The sequence below is a fragment of the Bubalus bubalis genome, chromosome 7, assembly GCF_019923935.1.
Source record: "Bubalus bubalis isolate 160015118507 breed Murrah chromosome 7, NDDB_SH_1, whole genome shotgun sequence".
In the NCBI taxonomy this organism is placed as follows: Eukaryota; Metazoa; Chordata; class Mammalia; order Artiodactyla; family Bovidae; genus Bubalus; species Bubalus bubalis.
In genome coordinates, this window is record NC_059163.1 from 53,477,348 (window position 1) to 53,500,330 (window position 22,983).

Genomic DNA, 22,983 nt, shown 5'->3' on the forward strand with positions numbered 1-22,983 from the left:
GACCATCACCATGGAAAATAAATGCAAAATGCAAAATGGCTGTCTGAGGAGGCCTTACAAATACCTGTGAAAAGAGGGAAGTGAAAAGCAAAGGAGAAAAGGAAAGATATAAGCATCTGAATGCAGAGTTCCAAAGAATAGCAAGGAGAGATAAGAAAGACTTCCTCAGTGATCAATGCAAACAAATAGAGGGAAACAAAAGGATGGGAAAGACTAGCGATCTCTTCAAGAAAATTCGAGATACCAAGGGAACATTTCATGCAAAGATGGGCTCAATAAATGACAGAAATGGTATGGACCTAACAGAAGCAGAAGATATTAAGAAGAGGTGGCAAGAATACACAGAACTGTGCAAAAAAGATCTTCACGATGCAGATAATCACGATGGTGTGATCACTGACCTAGAGCCAGACCCTGAAATGTGAAGTCAAGTGGGCCTTCGAAAGCATCACTATGAACAAAGTTAGTGGAGGTGATGGAATTCCAGTTGAGCTATTTCAAATCCTGAAAGATGATGCTGTGAAAGTGCTGCACTCAACATGCCAGCAAATTTGGAAAACTCGGTGGTGGTCACAGGACTGGAAAAGGTCAGTTTTCATTCCAATCCCAAAGAAAGGCAATGCCAAAGAATGCTCAAACTACTGCACACTTAGGGTTTCCCTGGTGGTTCAGACATTTAAGCATCTGTCTACAATGTGGGAGGCCCGGGTTTGATCCCTGGGTAGGGAAGATCCCCTGGAGAAGGAAATGGCAATCCACTCCAGTACTATTGCCTGGAAAATCCCATGGACAGAGGAGCCTGGTAGGCTACAGTCCATGAGGAGGTAAAGAGTCAGACATGACTAAGCGACTTCACTTTCACTTTCACTGCACAGTTGCACTCATCTCACACGCTAGTAAAGTAATGCTCAAAATTCTCCAAGCCAGGCTTCAGCAATACGTGAACCATGAAAATCCAGATGGTCAAGCTGGTTTTAGTAAAGGCAGAGGAACCAGAGATCAAATTGCCAGTATCCACTGGATCATGGAAAAAGCAAGAGAATTCCAGAAAAACATCTATTTCACTTTATTGACTTTGCCAAAGCCTTTGACTGTGTGGATCACAATACACTGTGGAAAATTCTGAAAGAGATGGGACTACCAGAACACCTGAGCTGCCTCTTGAGAAACCTATATGCAGGTCAGGAAGCAACAGTTAAAACTGGACATGGAACAACAGACTGGTTCCAAATAGAAAAAGGAGTACGTCAAGGCTGCATATTGTCACCCTGCGTATTTAACTTATATGCAGAGTGTATCATGATTAACGCTGGACTGGAAGAAGCACAGGCTGGAATCAAGATTGCCAGGAGAAATATCAATAACCTCAGATATGCAGATGACACCACCCTTATGGCAGAAAATTAAGAGGAACAAAAAGCCTCTTGATGAAAGTGAAAGAGGAGAGTGAAAAAGTTGGCTTAAAGCTCAGCACTCAGAAAACTAAGATCATGGCATCTGGTCCCATCACTTCATGGGAAATAGATGGGGAAACAGTGGAAGCAGTGTCAGACTTTATTTTTTAGGCCTCCAAAATCACTGCAGATGGTGATTGCAGCCATGAAATTAAGATGCTTACTCCTTGGAAGGAAAGTTATGACCAACCCCGATAGCATATTAAAAAGCAGAGACATTACTTTGCCAACAAAGGTCCATCTAGTCAAGGCTATGGTTTTTCCAGTGGCCATGTATGGATGTGAGAGTTGGACTGTGAAGAAAATTGAGCACCAAAGAATTGATGCTTTTGAACTGTGGTGTTGTTGAAGACTCTTGAGAGTCCCTTGGACTGCAAGGAGATCCAACCAGTCTGTCCTATAGGAGATGAGTCCTGGGTGTTCGTTGGAAGGACTGATGCTGAAGCTGAAACTCCAATACTTTGGCCACCTCATGTGAAGTGTTGACTCATTGGAAAAGACCCTGATGCTGGGAGGAATTGGGGGCAGGAGGAGAAGGGGATGCCAGAGAATGAGATGGCTGGATGACATCACCGACTCGATGGACATGAGTTTGGGTAAACTCTGGGAGTTGGTGTTGAACAGGGGTGCCTGGCATGCTGTGATTCATGGGGTCGCAAAGAGTTGGACATGACTGAGCGACTGAACTGAACTGATGTTGAGATATGTTCCTCCTATTCCCATTTTTTGAACATTTTTAATCATTTATGGGTGCTGAATTTTGTCAACGGCTTTTTCTTTATCTATTGAGATTTATGTTTCAATTTGTTAATATTGTGTGTCACATTGATTGATTTGTGTCTATTGAAGAATCCTTGCATCCCTGGAATAAACCCAACTTCATCATGGTAATAAGTTTTTTGATGTGTTGCTGAATTTTGTAAGGACTTTTGCATCTATGTTCATCAGTGATATTGGCCTATGGCTTTCTTTTTTTGTGTTGTCTTTGTCTAGTTTCAGTATCAGGGTGATGGTGGCCTCGTAGGATCAGTTTGGAAGTGTTCCTTCCTCTGCATTTTGGAAGAGTTTTAGAAGGATAGGCATTAGCTCTTCTCTAAATGTTTGATGCAATTCTCTTGTAAAGCCATCTGGTCCTGGGCCTTTGATTTGAGAGATTTTTGATCACAGCTTCTATTTCAGTTCTTGTGATTTGGTTGTTCATTATTTCTATTTCTTCTTGAATGAATCTGTCCATTTCTTCCAGGTTATCCATTTTATTGCCATATAGTTGTTCATAATAATGTGTTAAAACCCTTTGTATTTCTGCATTTTCTGTTGTAACCTTTCCTTTTTCATTTCTAATTTTGTTGATTTGAGTCTTCTCTCTTTTTTTCCTTGATGAGTCTGTTTAAACATTTGCCAATTTTGTTTATCAAAGAACCAGCTTTCAGTTTTCTTTATCTTTACTACTGTTTCTTTCATGTCTTTTTCAATTATTTCTGCTCTGATCTTTATGATTTCAAATTTCCTTCTATTAATTTTGAGAGTTTTTTGTTCTTCTTTTTCCAGTCATTATAGGTGTAAAGTTAGGTTGTCTATACAATGCTGTTTTGTTGAGATAGGGCTCTATTGCTATAAACTTCCCTCTTAGAACTGCTTTTGCTGCAACCCATAGGTTTTGAGTTGTTATATTTTCATTGTCATTTTTTTCTAGAATTTTATTTCCTTTTTATTTATTCAGCAGTACAGTTCAATTCAATTGCTCAGTCATGTCCGACTCTTTGTGACCCCATGGACTGCAGCACTCCAGGTTTCTCTGTCTATCACTAACTCCTGAAGCCAACTCAAAGTCATGTCCATCGCATCTGTGATGCCATCCAATCATCTCATCCTCTGTTGTCCCCTTCACCCCCTGCCTTCAATCTTGCCCAGCATCAGGGTCTTTTCAAATGAGTCAGTTCTTTGCATCAGGTGGCCAAAGTATTGGAGTTTTAGCTTCAGCATCAGTCCTTCCAATGAATATATTCCAATGAATATTCCTTTAGGATGGACGATGGACTGGTTGGATCTTCTTGCAGTCCAAGGGACTCTCAAGAGTCTACTCCAACACCACAATTCAAAAGCATCAATTATTCAGTACTCAGCTTTCTTTATAGTCCAACTCTCACGTCCATACATGACTACTGGAAAAACCATAGCTTTGACTAGACACACCTTTGTTGGTAAAGTAATGTCTCTGCTTTTTAATATGCTGTCTAGGTTGGTCATAGCATTTCTTCCAAGGAGCAAGTGTCTTTTAATTCTGTGGCTGCAGTCACCATCTGCACTGATTTTGGAGCCCCACAAAAAATAAAGTCTCTCACTGTTTCCATTGTTTCCCCATTTATGTGACATGAAGTGATGAGACCAGATACCATGATCTTAATTTTCTGAATGTTGAGTTTTAAGCCAGCTTTTTAACTCTCCTCTTTCACTTTCATCAAGAGGCTCTTTTGGGGCAGGAGCTAAGATGGCGGAGGAGTAGGACGGGGAGAACACTTTCTCCCCCACAAATTCATCAAAAGAACATTTAAACGCCAAGTAAATTCCACAAAACAACTTCTGAATGCCGGCAGAGGACATCAGGCACCCAGAAAAGCAACCCAAGTCTTCGAAAGGAGGTAGGAAAAAATATTAAAGACAAAAAAAGAGACAAAAGAGGGAGGGATGGAGTTCCATCCCGGGAAGGGAATCTTAAAAAGAGAGAAGTTTCCAAACACCAGGAAACCTTCTCACTGCTGGATCTGTGCCAAGCCTTGGAAGCACAGAGGGCAACATAACAGGGAGGAAAAATAAATAAACAATTAAAACCCGCACATTGCGAGCCCTACGGTAAGTCCCCCAGCAGAGAAGCAGCGCAGACGCATGCATCCGCCATTATCAAGCGGGGGCTGGGCAGGGAGGCACGGCGCGGGCTGCATCGCAAGGATCTGGCCTGAATACCCCAAGCGCTATCTGAGCGAAATAATTTGGGCTAGCAAACCAGACTGTGGGATATCTACCACGCAAAAAGCCAGCCCTAACCTAGACACCGCCAGGCCCGCGCATGGAACAAAGGACTGAACAGAGATAGCCGGCGGCAGACCATCCCCCTCCGGTGATAGGCAGCCAGAGCCAGAAGGGGACAATCGCAGCCCCAGAGAGACATTATCTATAAAACTGTAAGCAGGCTTCTTTGCTAACTAAAACTTCCTGCGGGTCTGGACGGTCAACATCTGCCTGAGAAGGTGCGCCGGTTGCACTCCTAGATAACCGAGTGGCAGGGAGACGATAAGTCACAGCAATCGCGTGCGCCAAACACCTCACCACCTGAGCTGCTCGGATCTGGGAAGGGCACAAAACGCAGGCCCGACCGAGAGTCTGCGCCTCTGAGGACTACCCGAGTGCCTGAACCTGAGCGGCTTGGACCTGGGAAGTGCAGGCAGCCCAGGGCCGGCCACGGATGGTTCCCGGAGGAGCAACCTAGAGCCTGAGCAGCATGGGCAGGGAGGCTACACGCGCCGTGAACAGGGGGCAGACCCAGTGGGGCTGAGGCACTGCGAGCACACGCCAGTGTTATTTGTTTGCAGCATCCCTCCCTACCTCCCCTCAGCACGACTGAACAAGTGAGCCAAAAAAAAAAAAAAAAAAAAAGTGTCCTCCACCGTCCCCTTTGTGTCAGGGCAGAAACCAGACACTGAAGAGACCAGCAAACAGAAGAAGCTATAACAGAGGGAACCGCCTTGGAAGCTACAGGCAATAGATTAAAACCCTGTGGTTAGTACCAACTACATAGGAAGGGGCCTATAGATCTTGAGAAATATAAGTCGGACCAAGGAACTAGCCAAAAATGAACTGAACCCGCAATACTCACAACAAAACCGGAGAAAGTCCTAGATATATTTTTACAATCATTCTTTCTTTCTTTTTTTTTAATTTTTTTAAAAAAATCTTTAAGTCCTCTCTTATTCCTTTAATTTTCACTTTTATAACCGATTACTTTGCAAAAAAAAAAAGACCCCATTTTTTTAAAGCAAACTTCATATATATATTTTTTTAATTTAATTTTATTTTTAAATTTTACATAATTGTATTAGTTTTGCCAAATATCAAAATGAATCCACCGCAGGTATACATGTGTTCCCCATCCTGAACCCTCCTCCATCCTCCCTCCCCATACCATCCCTCTGGGTTGTCCCAGTGCACCAGCCCCAAACATCCAGTATCGTGCATCGAACCTGGACTGGCAACTCGTTTCATACATGATATTTTACATGTTTCAATGCCATTCTCCCAAATCTTCCCACCCTCTCCCTCTCCCATAGAGTCCATAAGACTGATCTATACATCAGTGTCTCTTTTGCTGTCTCGTACACAGGGTTATTGTTACCATCTTTCTAAATTCCATATATATGCGTTAGTATACTGTATTGGTGTTTTTCTTTCTGGCTTACTTCACTCATATATATATTTTTTATAATTTTTTGACCTTTTTTTTTCCTTATTTTAACATTATATTTTTGAAATTCCAAACTCTACTCTAGATTTTTAGCTTTTTGGTATTTGTTATCAATTTTGTACCTATAGTTTTTTTTTATATATAATTTCTGTGACCCTTTTTTCTTTTTTCTTTTTCTTTTTCTCTGTTTCTTTCTCTTCTTCTTTTCAATAACATTGTATATCTGAAATTCCAAACTCTAGATTTTTAATTTATGCTTTTTGGTATTTGTTATCAATTTCGTACCTGTATTTTCTTTATAATTTATGCGACTTTGTTTGTTCTTGTTTGTTTTTTTCTCTCTCTCTCTTTCTTTTTCTTCTTCTTTTTTTAACATTGTATTTTTGAAATTCCAAACTCTACTCTAGATTTTTAACTTTTGCTTGTTGGTAATAGTTATCAATTTTGTACCTATATTTTCTTTATAATTTTCGTGACCTTGTTTGTTTTTGTTTGTTCGTTTTTTCTCTCTTCCTTTTTCCTACTTCTTTTCTTTAACATTGTATTTTTGAAATTCCAAACTCTACTCTAGATTTTTAATTTTTGCTTTTATGTATTTGTTACCAATTTTGTACCTTTAAGAACCCAATCTTCAGTACCCATTTTTCACTAGGGAGCGAGATTACTGGCTTAACTGCTCTCTCTCCCTTTGGACTCTCCTTTCTCTCCACCAGGTCGCCTGTGTCTCCTCCCTAACCCCTCTCTACTCTACCCAACTCTGTGAATTTCTGTGTGTTCCAGACGGTGGAGAACACTCAGGGAACTGATTACTGGCTGGGTCTGTCTCCCTCCTTTTCATTCCCCCCTTTTATCCTCCTGGCCACCTCTGTCACCTTCCTCCTTCTTCTCTTCTCTGTATAACTCCGTGAACATCTCTGAGCGGTCCAGTTGTGGAGTGCACATAAGGAAGAGATTACTGGATAGCCCACTCTCTCTATTGATTCCACCTCATCTCATTTGGATCACATCTAACTCCCTCCTCCCTCTTCTCTTTTCCATATAATGCTGTGAACCTCTCTGGGTGACCCTCACGGTAGAGAAACTTTTCATCTTTAACGTAGATGTTTTATCAATGGTGCTGTATAGAAGGAGAAGCTCTGAAACTACTGTCAAAATCAGACCGATAACTGGAAGCAGGAGGCTTAAGTCCAAACCCTGACTCCAGGGAACTCCTGACTCCAAGCAACATTAATTGACAGGAGCTCATCAAATGCCTCCATACCTGCACTGAAACCAAGCACCACACAAGGGCCAACATGTTTCAGGGCAAGACATACCAAGCAAATTCTACAGCAACAAGGAACACAGCCCTGAGCTCCAAGAAACACGCAGCCCAAAGTCACCCCAAAACCATAGACATCCCATAACTCATTACTGGACATTTCATTGCACTCCAGAGAGAAGAAATACAGCTCCACTCACCAGAACACCGACACAAGCTTCCCTAACCAAGAAACCTTGACAAGCCATCTGTACAAACCCACACAGAGTGAGGAAATGCCACAACAAAGAGAACTCCACAAACTGCTAGAATACAGAAAGGACACCCCAAACTCAGCAATTTAAACAAGATGAAGAGACAGAGGAATACCCAGCAGATAAAGGAACAGGATAAATGCCCACCAAACCAAACAAAAGAGGAAGAGACAGGGAATCTACCTGATAAAGAATTCCGAATAATGATAGTGAAATTGATCCAAAATCTTGAAATCAAAATGGAATCACAGATAAATAGCCTGGAGACAAAGATTGAGAAGATACAAGAAAGGTTTAACAAGGACCTAGAAGAAATTAAAGAGAGTCAATATATAATGAATAATGCAATAAATGAAATTAAAAACACTCTGGAGGCAACAAATAGTAGAGTAACAGAGGCAGAAGATAGGATTAGTGAATTAGAAGATAGAATGGTAGAAATAAATGAATCAGAGAGGATAAAAGAAAAACAAATTAAATGAGGACAATCTCAGAGACCTCCAGGACAATATTAAATGCTACAACATCGAATCATAGGGGTCCCAGAAGAAGAAGACAAAAAGAAAGACCATGAGAAAATACTTGAAGAGATAATTGTTGAAAACTTCCCTAAAATGGGGAACAAAATAATCATCCAAGTCCAAGAAACCCAGAGAGTCCCAAACAGGATAAACCCAAGGCAAAACACCCCAAGACACATATTAATCAAATTAACAAAGATCAAACACAAAGAACAAATATTAAAAGCAGCAAGGGAAAAACAACAAATAACACACAAGGGAATTCCCATAAGGATAACAGCTGACCTTTCAATAGAAACTCTTCAAGCCAGGAGGGAATAGCAAGACATACTTAAAGTGATGAAAGAAAATAACCTACATCCCAGATTATTGTACCCAGCAAGGATCTCATTCAAGTATGAAGGAGAAATCAAAAGCTTTTCAGACAAGCAAAAGCTGAGAGAATTCAGCACCATCAAACCAGCTCTCCAACAAATACTAAAGGATATTCTCTAGACAGGAAAGACAAAAACGGTGTATAAAATCAAGCCCAAAACAATAAAGTAAATGGCAACGGGATCATACTTATCAGTAATTACCTTAAACGTAAATGGGTTGAATGCCCCAACCAAAAGACAAAGACTGGCTGAATAGATACAAAAACAAGACCCCTACATATGTTGTCTACAAGAGACCCACCTCAAAACAGGGGACACATACAGACTGAAAGTGAAGGGCTGGAAAAAGATTTTCCATGCAAATAGGGACCAAAAGAAAGCAGGAGTAGCAATACTTATATCAGATAAAATAGACTTTAAACAAAAGGCTGTGAAAAGAGACAAAGAAGGTCACTACATAATGATCAAAGGATCAATCCAAGAAGAAGATATAACAATTATAAATATATATGCACCCAACACGGGAGCGCCACAATATGTAAGACAAATGCTAACAAGTATGAAAGGAGAAATTAACAATAACACAGTAATAGTGGGAGACTTTAATACCCCACTCACACCTATAGATAGATCAACTAAACAGAAAATTAACAAGGAAACACAAACTTTAAATGATACAATAGACCAGTTAGACCTAATTGATATCTATAGGACATTTCATCCCAAAACAATGAATTTCACCTTTTTCTCAATTGCACATGGAACCCTCTCCAGCATAGATCACATCCTGGGCCATAAATCTAGCCTTGGTAAATTCAAAAAAATTGAAATCATTCCAAGCATCTTTTCTGACCACAATGCAGTAAGATTAGATCTCAATTACAGGAGAAAAACTATTAAAAATTCCAACATATGGAGGCTGAACAACACGCTGCTGAATAACCAACAAATCACAGAAGAAATCAAAAAGGAAATCAAAATTTGCATAGAAACGAATGAAAATGAAAACACAACAACCCAAAACCTACGGGACACTTTAAAAGCAGTGCTAAGGGGAAAGTTCATAGCAATACAAGCATACCTCAAGAAACAAGAAAAAAGTCAAATAAATAACCTAACCCTACACCTAAAGCAACTAGAAAAGGAAGAAATGAAGAACTCCAGGGTTAGTAGAAGGAAAGAAATCTTAAAAATTAGGGCAGAAATAAATGCAAAAGAAACAAAAGAGACCATAGCAAAAACCAACAAAGCCAAAAGCTGGTTCTTTGAAAGGGTAAATAAAATTGACAAACCATTAGCCAGACTCATCAAGAAACAAAGGGAGAAAAATCAAATCAATAAAATTAGAAATGAAAATGGAGAGATCACAACAGACAACACAGAAATACAAAGGATCATAAGAGACTACTATCAGCAATTATATGCCAATAAAATGGACAACGTGGAAGAAATGGACAAATTCTTAGAAAAGTACAACTTTCCAAAACTCCACCAGGAAGAAATAGAAACTCTTAACAGACCCATCACAAGCACGGGAATTGAAACTGTAATCAAAAATCTTCCAGCAAACAAAAGCCCAGGTCCAGACGGCTTCACAGCTGAATTCTACCAAAAATTTAGAGAAGAGCTAACACCTATCCTGCTCAAACTCTTCCAGAAAATTGCAGAGGATGGTAAACTTCCAAACTCATTCTATGAGGCCACCATCACCCTAATACCAAAACCTGACAAAGATCCCACAAAAAAAGAAAACTACAGGCCAATATCACTGATGAACATAGATGCAAAAATCCTTAACAAAATTCTAGCAATCAGAATCCAACAACACATTAAAAAGATCATACACCATGACCAAGTGGGCTTTATCCCAGGGATGCAAGGATTCTTCAATATCTGCAAATCAATCAATGTAATACACCACATTAACAAATTGAAAAATAAAAGCCATATGATTATCTCAATAGATGCAGAGAAAGCCTTTGACAAAATTCAAAATCCATTTATGATAAAAACTCCCCAGAAAGCAGGAATAGAAGGAACATACCTCAACATAATAAAAGCTATATATGACAAACCCACAGCAAACATTATCCTCAATGGTGAAAAATTGAAAGCATTTCCTCTAAAGTCAGGAACAAGACAAGGGTGCCCACTTTCACCATTACTATTCAACATAGTTTTGGAAGTTTTGGCTACAGCAATCAGAGCAGAAAAAGAAATAAAAGGAATCCAAATTGGAAAAGAAGAAGTAAAACTCTCACTGTTTGCAGATGACATGATCCTCTACATAGAAAACCCTAAAGACTCCACCAAAAATTACTAGAACTAATCAATGACTATAGTGAAGTTGCAGGATTAAAATCAACACACAGAAATCCCTTGCATTCCTATACACTAATAATGAGAAAACAGAAAGAGAAATCAAGGAAACAATTCCATTCACCATTGCAACACACAAAATAAAATTCTTAGGAATATATCTACCTAAAGAAACTAAAGATCTATATATAGAAAACTATAAAACACTGGTGAAAGAAATCAAAGAGGACACTAATAGATGGAGAAATATACCATGGTCATGGATTGGAAGAATCAATATAGTGAAAATGAGCATACTACCCAAAGCAATCTATAGATTCAATGCAATCCCCATCAAGCTACCAATGGTATTCTTCACAGAGCTAGAACAAATAATTTCACAATTTGTATGGAAATACAAAAAACCTCGAATAGCCAAAGCGAACTTGAGAAAGAAGAAGGGAACTGGAGGAATCAACCTACCTGACTTCAGGCTCTATTACAAAGCCACAGTTATCAAGACAGTATGGTACTGGCACAAAGACAGAAATATAGATCAATGGAACAAAATAGAAAGCGCAGAGATAAATCCACGCACATATGGACACCTTATCTTTGTCAAAGGAGGCAAGAATATACAATGGATTAAAGACAATCTCTTTAACAAGTGGTGCTGGGAAAACTGGTCAACCACTTGTAAAAGAATGAAACTAGAACACTTTCTAACACCATACACAAAAATAAACTCAAAATGGATTAAAGATCTCAACGTAAGACCAGAAACTATAAAACTCCTAGAGGAGAACATAGGCAAAACAGTCTCCGACATACATCACAGCAGGATCCTCTATGACCCACCTCCCAGAATATTGGAAATAAAAGCAAAAATAAACAAATGGGACCTAATTAACCTTAAAAGCTTCTGCACAACAAAGGAAACTATTAGCAAGGTGAAAAGGCAGCCTTCAGAATGGGAGAAAATAATAGCAAATGAAGCAACTGACAAACAACTAATCTCAAAAATATACAAGCAACTCCTACAGCTCAACTCCAGAAAATAAATGACCCAATCAAAAAATGGGCCAAAGACCTAAATAGACATTTCTCCAAAGAAGACATACAGATGGCTAACAAACACATGAAAAGATGCTCAACATCACTCATTATCAGAGAAATGCAAATCAAAACCACTATGAGGTACCATTTCATGCCAGTCAGAATGGCTGCAATCCAAAAGTCTACAAGCAATAAATGCTGAAGAGGGTGTGGAGAAAAGGGAACCCTCTTACACTGTTGGTGGGAATGCAAACTAGTACAGCCACTATGGAGAACAGTGTGGAGATTCCTTAAAAACCTGGAAATAGAACTGCCTTATGACCCAGCAATCCCACTGTTGGGCATACACACTGAGGAAACCAGAAGGGAAAGAGACACATGTACCCCAATGTTCATTGCAGCACTGTTTATAATAGCCAGGACATGGAAGCAACCTAGATGCCCATCAGCAGATGAATGGATAAGAAAGCTGTGGTACATATACACAATGGAATATTACTCAGCCATTAAAAAGAATACATTTGAATCAGTTCTAATGAGGTGGATGAAACTGGAACATATTATACAGAGTGAAGTAAGCCAGAAAGAAAAACACCAATACAGTATATATGGAATTTAGAAAGATGGTAACAATAACCCTGTGTACGAGACAGCAAAAGAGACACTGATATATAGATCAGTCTTATGGACTCTGTGGGAGAGGGAGAGGGTGGGGAGATTTGGGAGAATGGCATTGAAACATATATAATATCATGTATGAAATGAGTTGCCCGTCCAGGTTCGATGCACGATACTGGATGCTTTTGGCTGGTGCACTGGTACGACCCAGAGGGAGGGTATGGGGAGGGAGGATGGAGGAGGGCTCAGGAAGGGGATCACGGGTATACCTGTGGTGGATTCATTTCGATGTTTGGCAAAACTTATACAATATTGTAAAGTTTAAAAATAAAATAAAATTTTTAAAAAAAAAGGCTCTTTTGTTCTTCACTTTCTGCCAAATGGGTGGTGACATCTGCATATCTGAGGTTATTGATATTTCTCCCAGCAGTCTTGATTCCAGCTTGTGCTTCATCCAGCCCAGCATTTTGCCTGATGTACTCTGCATATAAGTTAAATAAGCAGGGTGACAAAACACAGCCTTGACATACTGCATTCCCAATATGGAACCAGTGTATTGTTCCATGCCCAGTTCTAACTGCTGATTCTTGACCTGCATACAGATTTCTCAGGAAGCGGGTAAGTGGTCTGGTATTCCCATCTCTTTAAGAGTTTTGTGCAGTTTGTTGTGGTCCACACAGTCAAAGGCTTTGGCGTAGTCAATAAAACAAAATTAGATGTTTTTCTGGAACTCTCTTGCTTTTTTCGATGATCTAACAGATGTTGAATATTTGACCTCTGGTTCCTCTGCCTTTCTAAATCCAGCTTGAATGTCTGGAAGTTCAAAGTTCATATATACTATTGAACCCTGGATTGGAGAATTTTGAGCATTACTTTGCTAGCATGTGAGATGAGTTCAATTGTGCGGTAGTTTGAACAGTCTTTGCCATTGTCTTTCTTTCAGATTGAATGAAAACTGATCTTTTCCTTTCCTGTGGCCACTGCTGAGATTTCCAGATTTGCTGGCATATTGAGTGCAGCACTTTTACAGCATCATCTTTTAGGATTTGAAATAGCTCAACTGGAATTCCATCACCTCCACTAGCTTTGTTTGTAGTGATGCTTCCTATGGCCCACTTGACTTTGCATTCTAGGATGTCTGGCTTTAGCTGAGTGATAATACCATTGTGGTTATCTGGGTCATGAAGATCTTTTTTGTATAGTTCTTCTGTATATTCTTGTCACCTCTTCTTAATATATTCTGCTTCTCTTAGGTCCATAACATTTCTGTCCTTTATTGTGCTCATCTTTGCATGAAATGTTCCCTTGGTATCTCTCATTGTTTGAAGAAATCTCTAGACTTTCCCATTCTATTGTTTTCCTCTATTTGTTTGCATTAATCACTGAGGAAGGCTTTCTTATCTCTCCTTGCTATTCTTAGGAACTCTGCATTCAAATGGATATATCTTTCCTTTTCCCCTTAGCTTTTCGCTTCTCTTCTTTTCACAGCTATTTTTAAGGCCTTATCAGACAACCATTTTGCCTTTTTGCATTTCTTTTTCTTGATCCCTGTCCTTCGCGCATTGTTCTTAACCTCTGTCTAGAGTTCTTCAGGCACTGTGTCTATCAAATCTAATCCCTTGAATCTATTTCTCACTTCCACTGTATAATCATAAGGAATTTGATTTAGGACATACCTGAATGGTCTAGAGGTTTTCCCTACTTTCTTCAATGTAAGTCTGAATTTGGCAATAAGGAGTTCTGAGTCAGGACCCAATCTTGTTTTAGCTGACTGTATAGAGCGTCTCCATCTTTGGCTCCAAAGAATATAATCAGTCTGATATCAGTATTGATCATCTGGTGATGTCCATGTGCAGAGTCTTTTCTTGTGTTGTTGGAATAGGGTGTTTGCTATGACAAGTACGTTCTCTTGGCAGAACTCTGTTAGCCCTGATCTGCTTAATTTTTCACTTCAGGGCCAAATTTGCCTGTTATTCCAGGTAGCTCTTGACTTCCTACTTTTGCATTCCTGTCCCCTGTAATGAAGAGGACATCTTTTTTGGGTGTTACATCTAGAAGGTTTTGTTGGTCTTCATAGAACCATTCGACTTCAGCTTCTTCAGCATTACTGCTTAGGGCATAGACTTGGACTACTGTGATATTGAATGGTTTACCTTGGAAGTGAACAGAAATCATTCTGTCATTTTTTAGATTGCATCCAAGTACTACATTTTGGACTCTTTGGTTGACTATGATGGCCACACTCCATTTCTTCTAAGGGATTCTTGCCCACAGTAGTAGATATAATGGCCATCTGAGTTAAATTCATCCATTCCAGTCCATTTGGGTTCAAAGATTCCTAAAATGTCGATGTTCACTCTTGCCATCTCCTATTTGACCACTTCCAATTTGCCCTGATTCTTCAGTAACTTACTGGTTATTTAGAAACCTGTTGTTTAATCTCCATGTGTTGTGAAATATGAAATTAAAAGATACTACTTGAAAGAAAAACTATGACCAATATAGTCAGCATATTAAAAAGCAGAGACATTATTTTGCCAACAAAGCTCCATCTAGTAAAATCTGTGATTTTTCCAGTAGTCATGTATGGATGTGAGAGTTGGACTATAAAGATAGCTGAGCACTGAACAATGATGCTTTTGAAGTGTGTTGTTGCAGGAGACTCTTAAGAGTCCCTTGGACTGTAAGGAGATACTACCAGTCAATCCCAAAGGAAAGCAGTCCTGAATATTCATTTGAAGTACTGATGCTGAAGCTGAAACTCCAATACTTTCGCCACCTGATGTGAAGCACTGACTCATTGGAAAAGACCCTGATGCTGGGAAATTCTGAAGGCAGGAGAAGAAAGGGGACAACAGAGGATAAGATGGTTGGATGGAATCACCTCCTCAATAGACATGAGTTTGAGCTAGCACAGGAGTTGGTGATGGACAGGGAAAACTGGCGTGCTGCAGTCCATGGGGTTCTAAAGAGTCAGAGAAGACTGAATGGCTGAACTGAATGATACTTAAGATTAGGAGTTTTGGGTTGATGTGTACACAGTGCTATATTTAAAATAGATAACCAACAAAGACCTACTGGATAGTACATGGAACTCTGCTCAATACTCTGTAATAACCTAAATTCGAAGACAATTTGAAAAATAATAGAAGCATGTATATGTATAACTGAATCACTTTGCTATATACCTGAAACTAACAATATTGTTAATCAACTAAATCCCAATATAAAATAAAAATATTTAGAAAATCATTCACCAAAACCAACTTTATTCTCTGTCAGTTCCGTTCAGTTCAGTCGCTCAGTCGTGTCCGACTCTTTGCGACCCCATGAATCGCCATAGTAGAAGGTAATTATAAAATCATGTTGTTTCATTTTAAAACATAAAAAATACTTAACTTTGATATTATGCTATTTGTCAAATTTTATCCCTTATTATGAAGAAACATTGTTGTCACTTAATGGCAGTGTGATATGCAACTTGTTTCTCATTATGATGAAAGTCTGTTTGGGGTCAAAAACATAATTCCATTCTTTTTTATGTATATAAAGTTGAAGAAGTGCTACACATACCACAAATATATGACATCAGAAAAGTAAATGTGGGCACAATTTACTTAAATCTCTTGTAATACTGTGGGAATCTTAAGTTACTTCAGGAAGCCTTCTGGTGTGCCACTCAGATTTAGGTTTTCCTTTGAATGTGAATATTTGGTAATATTCATATGATTGAGAGGGAAACTCCTTCCTCATTATACTGAATTTTGAGGAAAACATGTGAAGAACTTCTATTAAATCACTACATTTTGCTTCATAACATTACAAATGATTTCAGTGAATCCTTTAGATGAGTTTACATTCTAGTTAATGTAGATAATTAAACATCCTATATATTTGTTGGTTGGTTGATGATAGTAAACAAAGAGATCTTTCACCTCAGTGTCTAGAGTCACTGTGTTCAAAGTACATTGTCTATAGTTATTATTTATTTAACCAGCACTGCCACGTACTATGCTAGAAACTTATTTTAATTATCACTGCAAACTTACAAGGTATGTGTTTTTATTATTTGCACTTTAGAGAGGAGGGAAAGAAGCAGAGATTAAGGGCACAGTATTTGGTAGCAGATATATCAGCCTGAGCCAAGCCTATTCCCCAATTAAACTTTCAACTCCATATTCTGGGGCCCCATGAGATAATTCAGATATAGTAGGTATAGATGCACGTTTGTTTTTCTAAGCTGAAGAGAATTTTAGAAAAGCTATAACCTACTTCCAGGGAAAACCAAAAGTTAAGAGAAATCTTATTATTTACAAGTGTACAGTAAGGTGCTTATTTCTAAGTACTTTACATGTATTACTTATTTAACCACTACGAAGGTCTTAGGTGTTAGGAAGTATTATCCCTATTTTACCACGAGGATTCTGTGACAGCATCATTAAGTAACTTGCCCAACATGCAAATTACAGATCTAGGATTCCAGTCCAGCATCTATTATCTTAATCACTATGTATATTGTCCCCAGAGCAGAAGAGGAAGACATAAAAATGCAAGAGTAGTAGCCGATAGAGCACAACATTATAAGCAAGTAATTCTGAATAGGAAAGTCTTCAAAAGCTCCTTAAAGGATGTAGAATTAAGCTGGACCTTTAAGGAAATGTAGGGCACTGACACTGGACATGACAGGAAGGCAGACAGGGAAGAGAAGACACACAGCAGGAGCCCAACCAAGCCAGAAGAACCTGGGGACGACAGTGACTAAGTCATTCATAGTAAACAGCAGAAGGAAGTAGGCGATTAGAATTCAAAGGTGGTAAATTCACATCATGAAAAGTTATATATTTTAGATGAAACATCTGGACTTTATACATACTGTTTATAAAGAAAAAGAATTAAGCAGTTATTGAAATAATAAGATTGGGATTTTGGAAATTTAGTTCTAACTGTGGTAACAGTATGTACTAGTTTGGTCCTAACCACCCTTGTTTAGGCTTATTACCCCAGGAAAATTGTTAATAGCACCTTCTTTCTCCTTTTAAAGATTCCTAGTTGGATAATACATGTTGTTTTTATTCTAACTGGGACTAATAACTAATACAGTTATGTAAAGTTTAAAAATAAAATAAAATTAAAGAAAAGCAAAAAAAAGAAAAAGAAAAAAAATCAAAATTTTGGCATTATCATGTATTAGGGAATGTTATTTAACTTATATGCAGAATACATCATGAGAAACGCTGGACTGGAAGAAACACAAACTGGAATCAAGATTGCCGGGAGAAATATCAGTAACCTCAGATATGCAGATGACACCACCCTTATGGCAGAAAGTGAAGAGGAACTAAAAAGCCTCTTCATGAAAGTGAAAGTGGAGAGTGAAAAAGTTGGCTTAAAGCTCAACATTCAGAAAACGAAGATTATGGCATCCGGTCCCATCACTTCATGGGAAATAGATGGGGAAACAGTGGAAACAGTGTTCGACTTTATTTTGGGGGGCTCCAAAATCACTGCAGATGGTGACTGCAGCCATGAAATTAAAAGACGCTTACTCCTTGGAAGGAAAGTTATGACCAACCTAGATAGCATATTCAAAAGCAAAGACATTACTTTGCCAACAAAGGTTTGTCTAGTCAAGGCTATGGTTTTTCCTGTGGTCATGTATGGATGTGAGAGTTGGACTGTGAAGAAGGCTGAGTGCCAAAGAATTGATGCTTTTGAACTGTGGTGTTGGAGAAGATTCTTGAGAGTCCCTTGGACTGCAAGGAGATCCAACCAGTCCATTCTGAAGGAGATCAGCCCTGGGATTTCTTTGGAGAGAATGATGCTGAAGCTGAAACTGCAGTACTTTGGCCACCTCATGCGAAGAGCTGACTCATTGGAAAAGACTCTGATGCTGGGAGGGATTGGTGGCAGGAGGAGAAGGGGACAACAGAGGATGAGATGGCTGGATGGCATCACTGACTCGATGGACATGAGTCTGAGTGAATTCCGGGAGTTGGTGATGGACAGGGAGGCCTGGTGTGCTGTGATTCATGGGGTCACAAGAGTCAGACACGACTGAGCGACTGAACTGAAGATTTTAAAACTGGAATTGTTCATCTGAAGAGCAGCTTCACACTACCTACTAATGTTTTTAAAAAGCCAAGCCACACCTCAGTACTTTGTTGTTGTTGTTCAGTTGCTATGTCGTGTCTGACTCTTTGTGACCCCATGGACTACAGCACGCCAGGCTTCGTTGTCCTTTACCATCTCCCGGAGTTTGCTAAAACTCACATTCATTGAGTCAGTGATGGCATCCAACCATCAGTTCTCTTCTGCCCTCTTATTCTCCTGCCTTCAGTCTTTCCCAGCATCAAGGTCTTTTCCAAAGTGGCAGCTCTTTGCATCAGGTAGCCAAAGTATTGGAGCTTCAGCATCAGTCCTTCCAATGAATATTCATTAGGATTGACTGGTTTGATTTCGCTGTCCAGGGGACTTTTGAGAATCTTCTCCAGCACCACAGTTTGAAAGGATCAATTCTTTGGCGCTCAGCCTTCGTTATGGTCCAGCTCTCACATGACTACTGGAAGAACTATAGCTTTGAATGTATGGACTTTTGTCAGCAAAGTGATGTCTCTGCTTTTTAATACACTAAGTTTGTGATAGCTTTTCTTCTAAGGAACAGCTGTCTTTCAATTTTATGACTGTAGTCACTGTATACAGTGATTTTGGAGCCCAAGAAAATAAACTTGATACTTACCCTAGGGAAATGTGATAATGTACACTAGAAGGCATGTTCAAAGGTGATAATTGTTTTATTGTGTTATGGAACAGTTAAAAAAATTAATAGCCAATAAAGAAATGCCTGCATAAACTACAGTACACATTTACTGTGAGTTATTATGCCACAGTTAAAAAGACAAAGAAGCAGGCCCCATGGGTTCTAATATGTAAAGCAAACTAAAGCAATCATATTGTTTTATTTCCTCTATTAATAGTAAAGGAACTAGAAGTAAATATACAACTTACTGAAGAAAGGACTGGCATAAGTTTCATGAACTAATTTAGGAATCTAAATTAGACATGGGTTCAATGCCTGGGTCAGGAAGATCCCCTAGAGAAGGGAATGGCTTCCCACTCCAGTTTTCCTGCCTGGAGAATCCCATGGACAGAGGAGCCTGGCAGGCTACAGTGAGTCCATGGGGTCATAAAGAGTTGACACGACTAAGCAACTAACACACACTACTCTATGAATACTTGTTTAAGAGAACATGAACTATAGTTGTGTTTGTATACATTAAAAATAGCATACATTTAATAAGCTGCATTAATACAAATAAATTAAGATTGTACAAGACTGTATATATAAATAAAGGAGTAAGCAGACAAAGAAGGCTCCAAATTTTGAACTTTCATTCCTGGGAAAATGATAGCCTCATTTGGGAAATATTGATGGCAGAAGATATGTGAATCTGAATGTAATGCACTTATTTTTACATCCTTCATTTGAGTCTCTGGCAGACCTATTAGGTGGAGATAATGCTGTATCAGAAACTGGTTGAGACACCCCTATTATGTTTGCTCTTATTCTTTCCACCCATCCAGCTGGTCTCCTATATTTTTTTTTCCCCTTCTCTTTCTTACTTAATTGCACTCTGATAGTGATTGCCCTCTAGTTAAAGTTGTACATTGCACCTGATGTTTACTTCTGCAAGACAACATTCCCCAACCCTCCTTTCCTTTGTGGGCATCTTTTATTACAGAAAGAAGGTCATGGAACCATACCCTGGAGGACACCAGAACCTGATCTGGAACCACTTGACACCAGCCCTAAAAATCTCAGTGTCTCCAGAAGGAAAGAAGAATGCAAGATTACTTCAGCCCTATCTACAGGCTTATTTCCACCCTGACATTGTAAGACCATTTGCTATATTCTGGGTTTTGGGGAGCACAGTTTTGAGGACCTTAGGCTGGTGTGGCCCCTTTGCCTTGCAAAGTAATAAAGTTCTCTGTTCTACTCCAAAGCTCTGTCTCCACATTTCTATTTGGCACCAGTGAATAAGATCCAGGTTTTCAGCAACAATAACTAGCAAAACATTGATCTTACATCTCTCTTCACACCCTTGAGAGCTTTGTTTACTTGTGTGGGATTGGATATAGCATTACCACATTGTACTGTGGCTATTTTATGTTCTCCTCACTAACTTGTGAGCTTGAAAATTTTGTCCAACCTTACAATTTTACAGCTTTACAAAATCTAAGCCATGTGTTTATTATTATATTCCATGTTGCCTCTGACTATAACTGCAATGTCAGTTTTCCTCATAACTTTTAAACTAATACTTTAACCACCTGTCAGTATACATATTGATTTTTATTTGCATGGAAGGCAACCCACTCTAGTATTCTTGCTTAGAGAATCCCATAGACAGAGGAGCCTGGTGGGCTTCAGTCCATCGAGTCCCAAAGAGTCAGACACGACTGAAGCAACTTAGCACACACAGCACTATGACAATAATGTGACAGATTTTATACCATCATTATGATATACAATTAAATTTCCATCCTACCAATCACTGACCTGGGGTAGGGCAGGTCTTCCTTCATTGTGAATCATAAAATATCTGGAGTATAACAGATATAAAATAATATTGTTTGAATTAAAATGCAGAGGTGCAATGTAAGGAATACTGAAATGCTTGATGAAATAGAAGTAAAGTATACTGATTTGTTTTTCACATTGTTATACCCCTTTAGTTCATTTAACATTTTTGCATTAGGATACTATCAGATCAGATCAGATCAGTCGCTCAGTTGTGTCCGACTCTTGCGACCCCATGAATCGCAGCACACCAGGCCTCCCTGTCCATCACCAACTCCCGGAATTCACTCAGACTCATGTCCATCGAGTCAGTGATGCCATCCAGCCATCTCATCCTCTGTCATCCCCTTCTCCTCCTGCCCCCAATCCCTCCCAGCATCAGAGTCTTTTCCAATGAGTCAACTCTTCTCATGAGGTGGCCAAAGTACTGGAGTTTCAGCTTTAGCATCATTCCTTCCAAAGAAATCCCAGGGCTGATCTCCTTCAGAATGGACTGGTTGGATCTCCTTGCAGTCCAAGGGACTCTCAAGAGTCTTCTCCAACACCACAGTTCAAAAGCATCAATTCTTCGGCACTCAGCCTTCTTCACAGTCCAACTCTCACATCCATACATGACCACAGGAAAAACCATAGCCTTGACTAGACGGACCTTTGTTGGCAAAGTAAAGTCTCTGCTTTTGAATATGCTATCTAGTTGGTCATAACTTTCCTTCCAAGGAGTAAGCGTCTTTTACTTTCATGGCTGCAGTCACAATCTGTAGTGATTTTGTTTATTAGGTATCTTTAATACATATATACCCTCCCTTGAGGCATTTTGAGAGTAAATATCAGAGCTATAATGCTTGTTTTTTATTAGGCAAGAAATTAAATCGATGAACCAAGCAGAACAAAACTATATAGAAAATCTGGATATATTTCTTTATATTGTTCCTTAAAAAAAATGGGCAAGGATATCCTGAACCTAAGTTTACAACTAATAGGCTCATTTAATTACATCAGTTTATGGATTTTAAAACCTTTTAGATCCACGGTGTTGTTTTTGTTCTAAGCATAAGTAGCTTTGTTTTGGGTAGTCTTATTCACTCTTCATTATGTAACTGAGCCTTTAAATATGTGACTTAAAAGTCACCCAAGGTTGACACCAACCTTGCTAGAGGCATATATGGGCTAGAAGCATCTATGGGCTTGAGTTAGCTTTAGAAGTAAAGAGATGGCACTTTCTTATTTGCCTTAATTCTTTACATTTTGTCAGTCTGCAGGAAAATAAAATTATTTTAATTACCTTACAGTGAGCATTGTAATGTGAAATCTGCAATGTTAATCAGTTCTTTAGTCTGCATAGGACATTGTATTCTAAATGTCTGGAAAATGTTTATAGGAGTTGAAAAAGGAACACTGTATATATTAACTCAATTGAATTATAATACACAAAGTACCTTAAATTGAGTAAAAAGATTTTAATGCTGAATCCAATTCATTACTAGCAAAATGTAACCTTATGAAATGTAATATTAGTGTCAAAGATCTGAATCTTTTCTACAGTGACGAAAATAAAATGTAGACATTAATATAAATAATAAAAATAAATTTATACCAAAGTTGGCCTCTGCAGTGTATTCTGTATACTGGCAGTGTTTTATCTCTGTATTTTAATGTAGTAATGAAGAGTCTGTTCTTTTTATCTTTCTTGGCCAGGAGAGACAGACAAATCAATAGTGTGTGCATGTGTAAGTACAGGCACATGTGTTACACACAGTCATGGGAGGAAACAGGCTTGCTGAGAAACTGGCCTTGAAGACTGAAATACCATCCTTCAGGGACACCTTGGACACTTAAGTTTTCCAGAACAAAGATGTATCTCAGCTGATACAGCGTACGTAGGAATTATCACAAACTAATTATGTAATCTTTTAAATGGAAACATATTTAGAGACAGTCTTAATTGTTCCTGAACATATGTGAGCTTGATTATAAAAGGCCTGTGGTGTAGCAAGACTTTGCCTTTATCTACCAGGAACTATGTGCAGTTACGTCCTATGTGGAAAATATATCAAGTAAAAGGCAACAACTACTCTTAAGTTCTATATACTTAACAAATCGGAAAAACAAA

General features: G+C 38.8%; 1 long non-coding RNA gene across 1 annotated transcript in view; it reads left to right on the forward strand.

The window, feature by feature from the left end:
* Window positions 1-20,295, forward strand: part of LOC123334428 — a 51,342-nt gene extending 31,047 nt beyond the window's left edge. Inside the window, exon 2 of the long non-coding RNA XR_006641276.1 lies at window positions 20,035-20,295. This is a non-coding gene — a long non-coding RNA (uncharacterized LOC123334428). The remainder of the gene's footprint in view (window positions 1-20,034) is intronic.
* The last annotated feature ends 2,688 nt before the right edge of the window (window positions 20,296-22,983 follow it).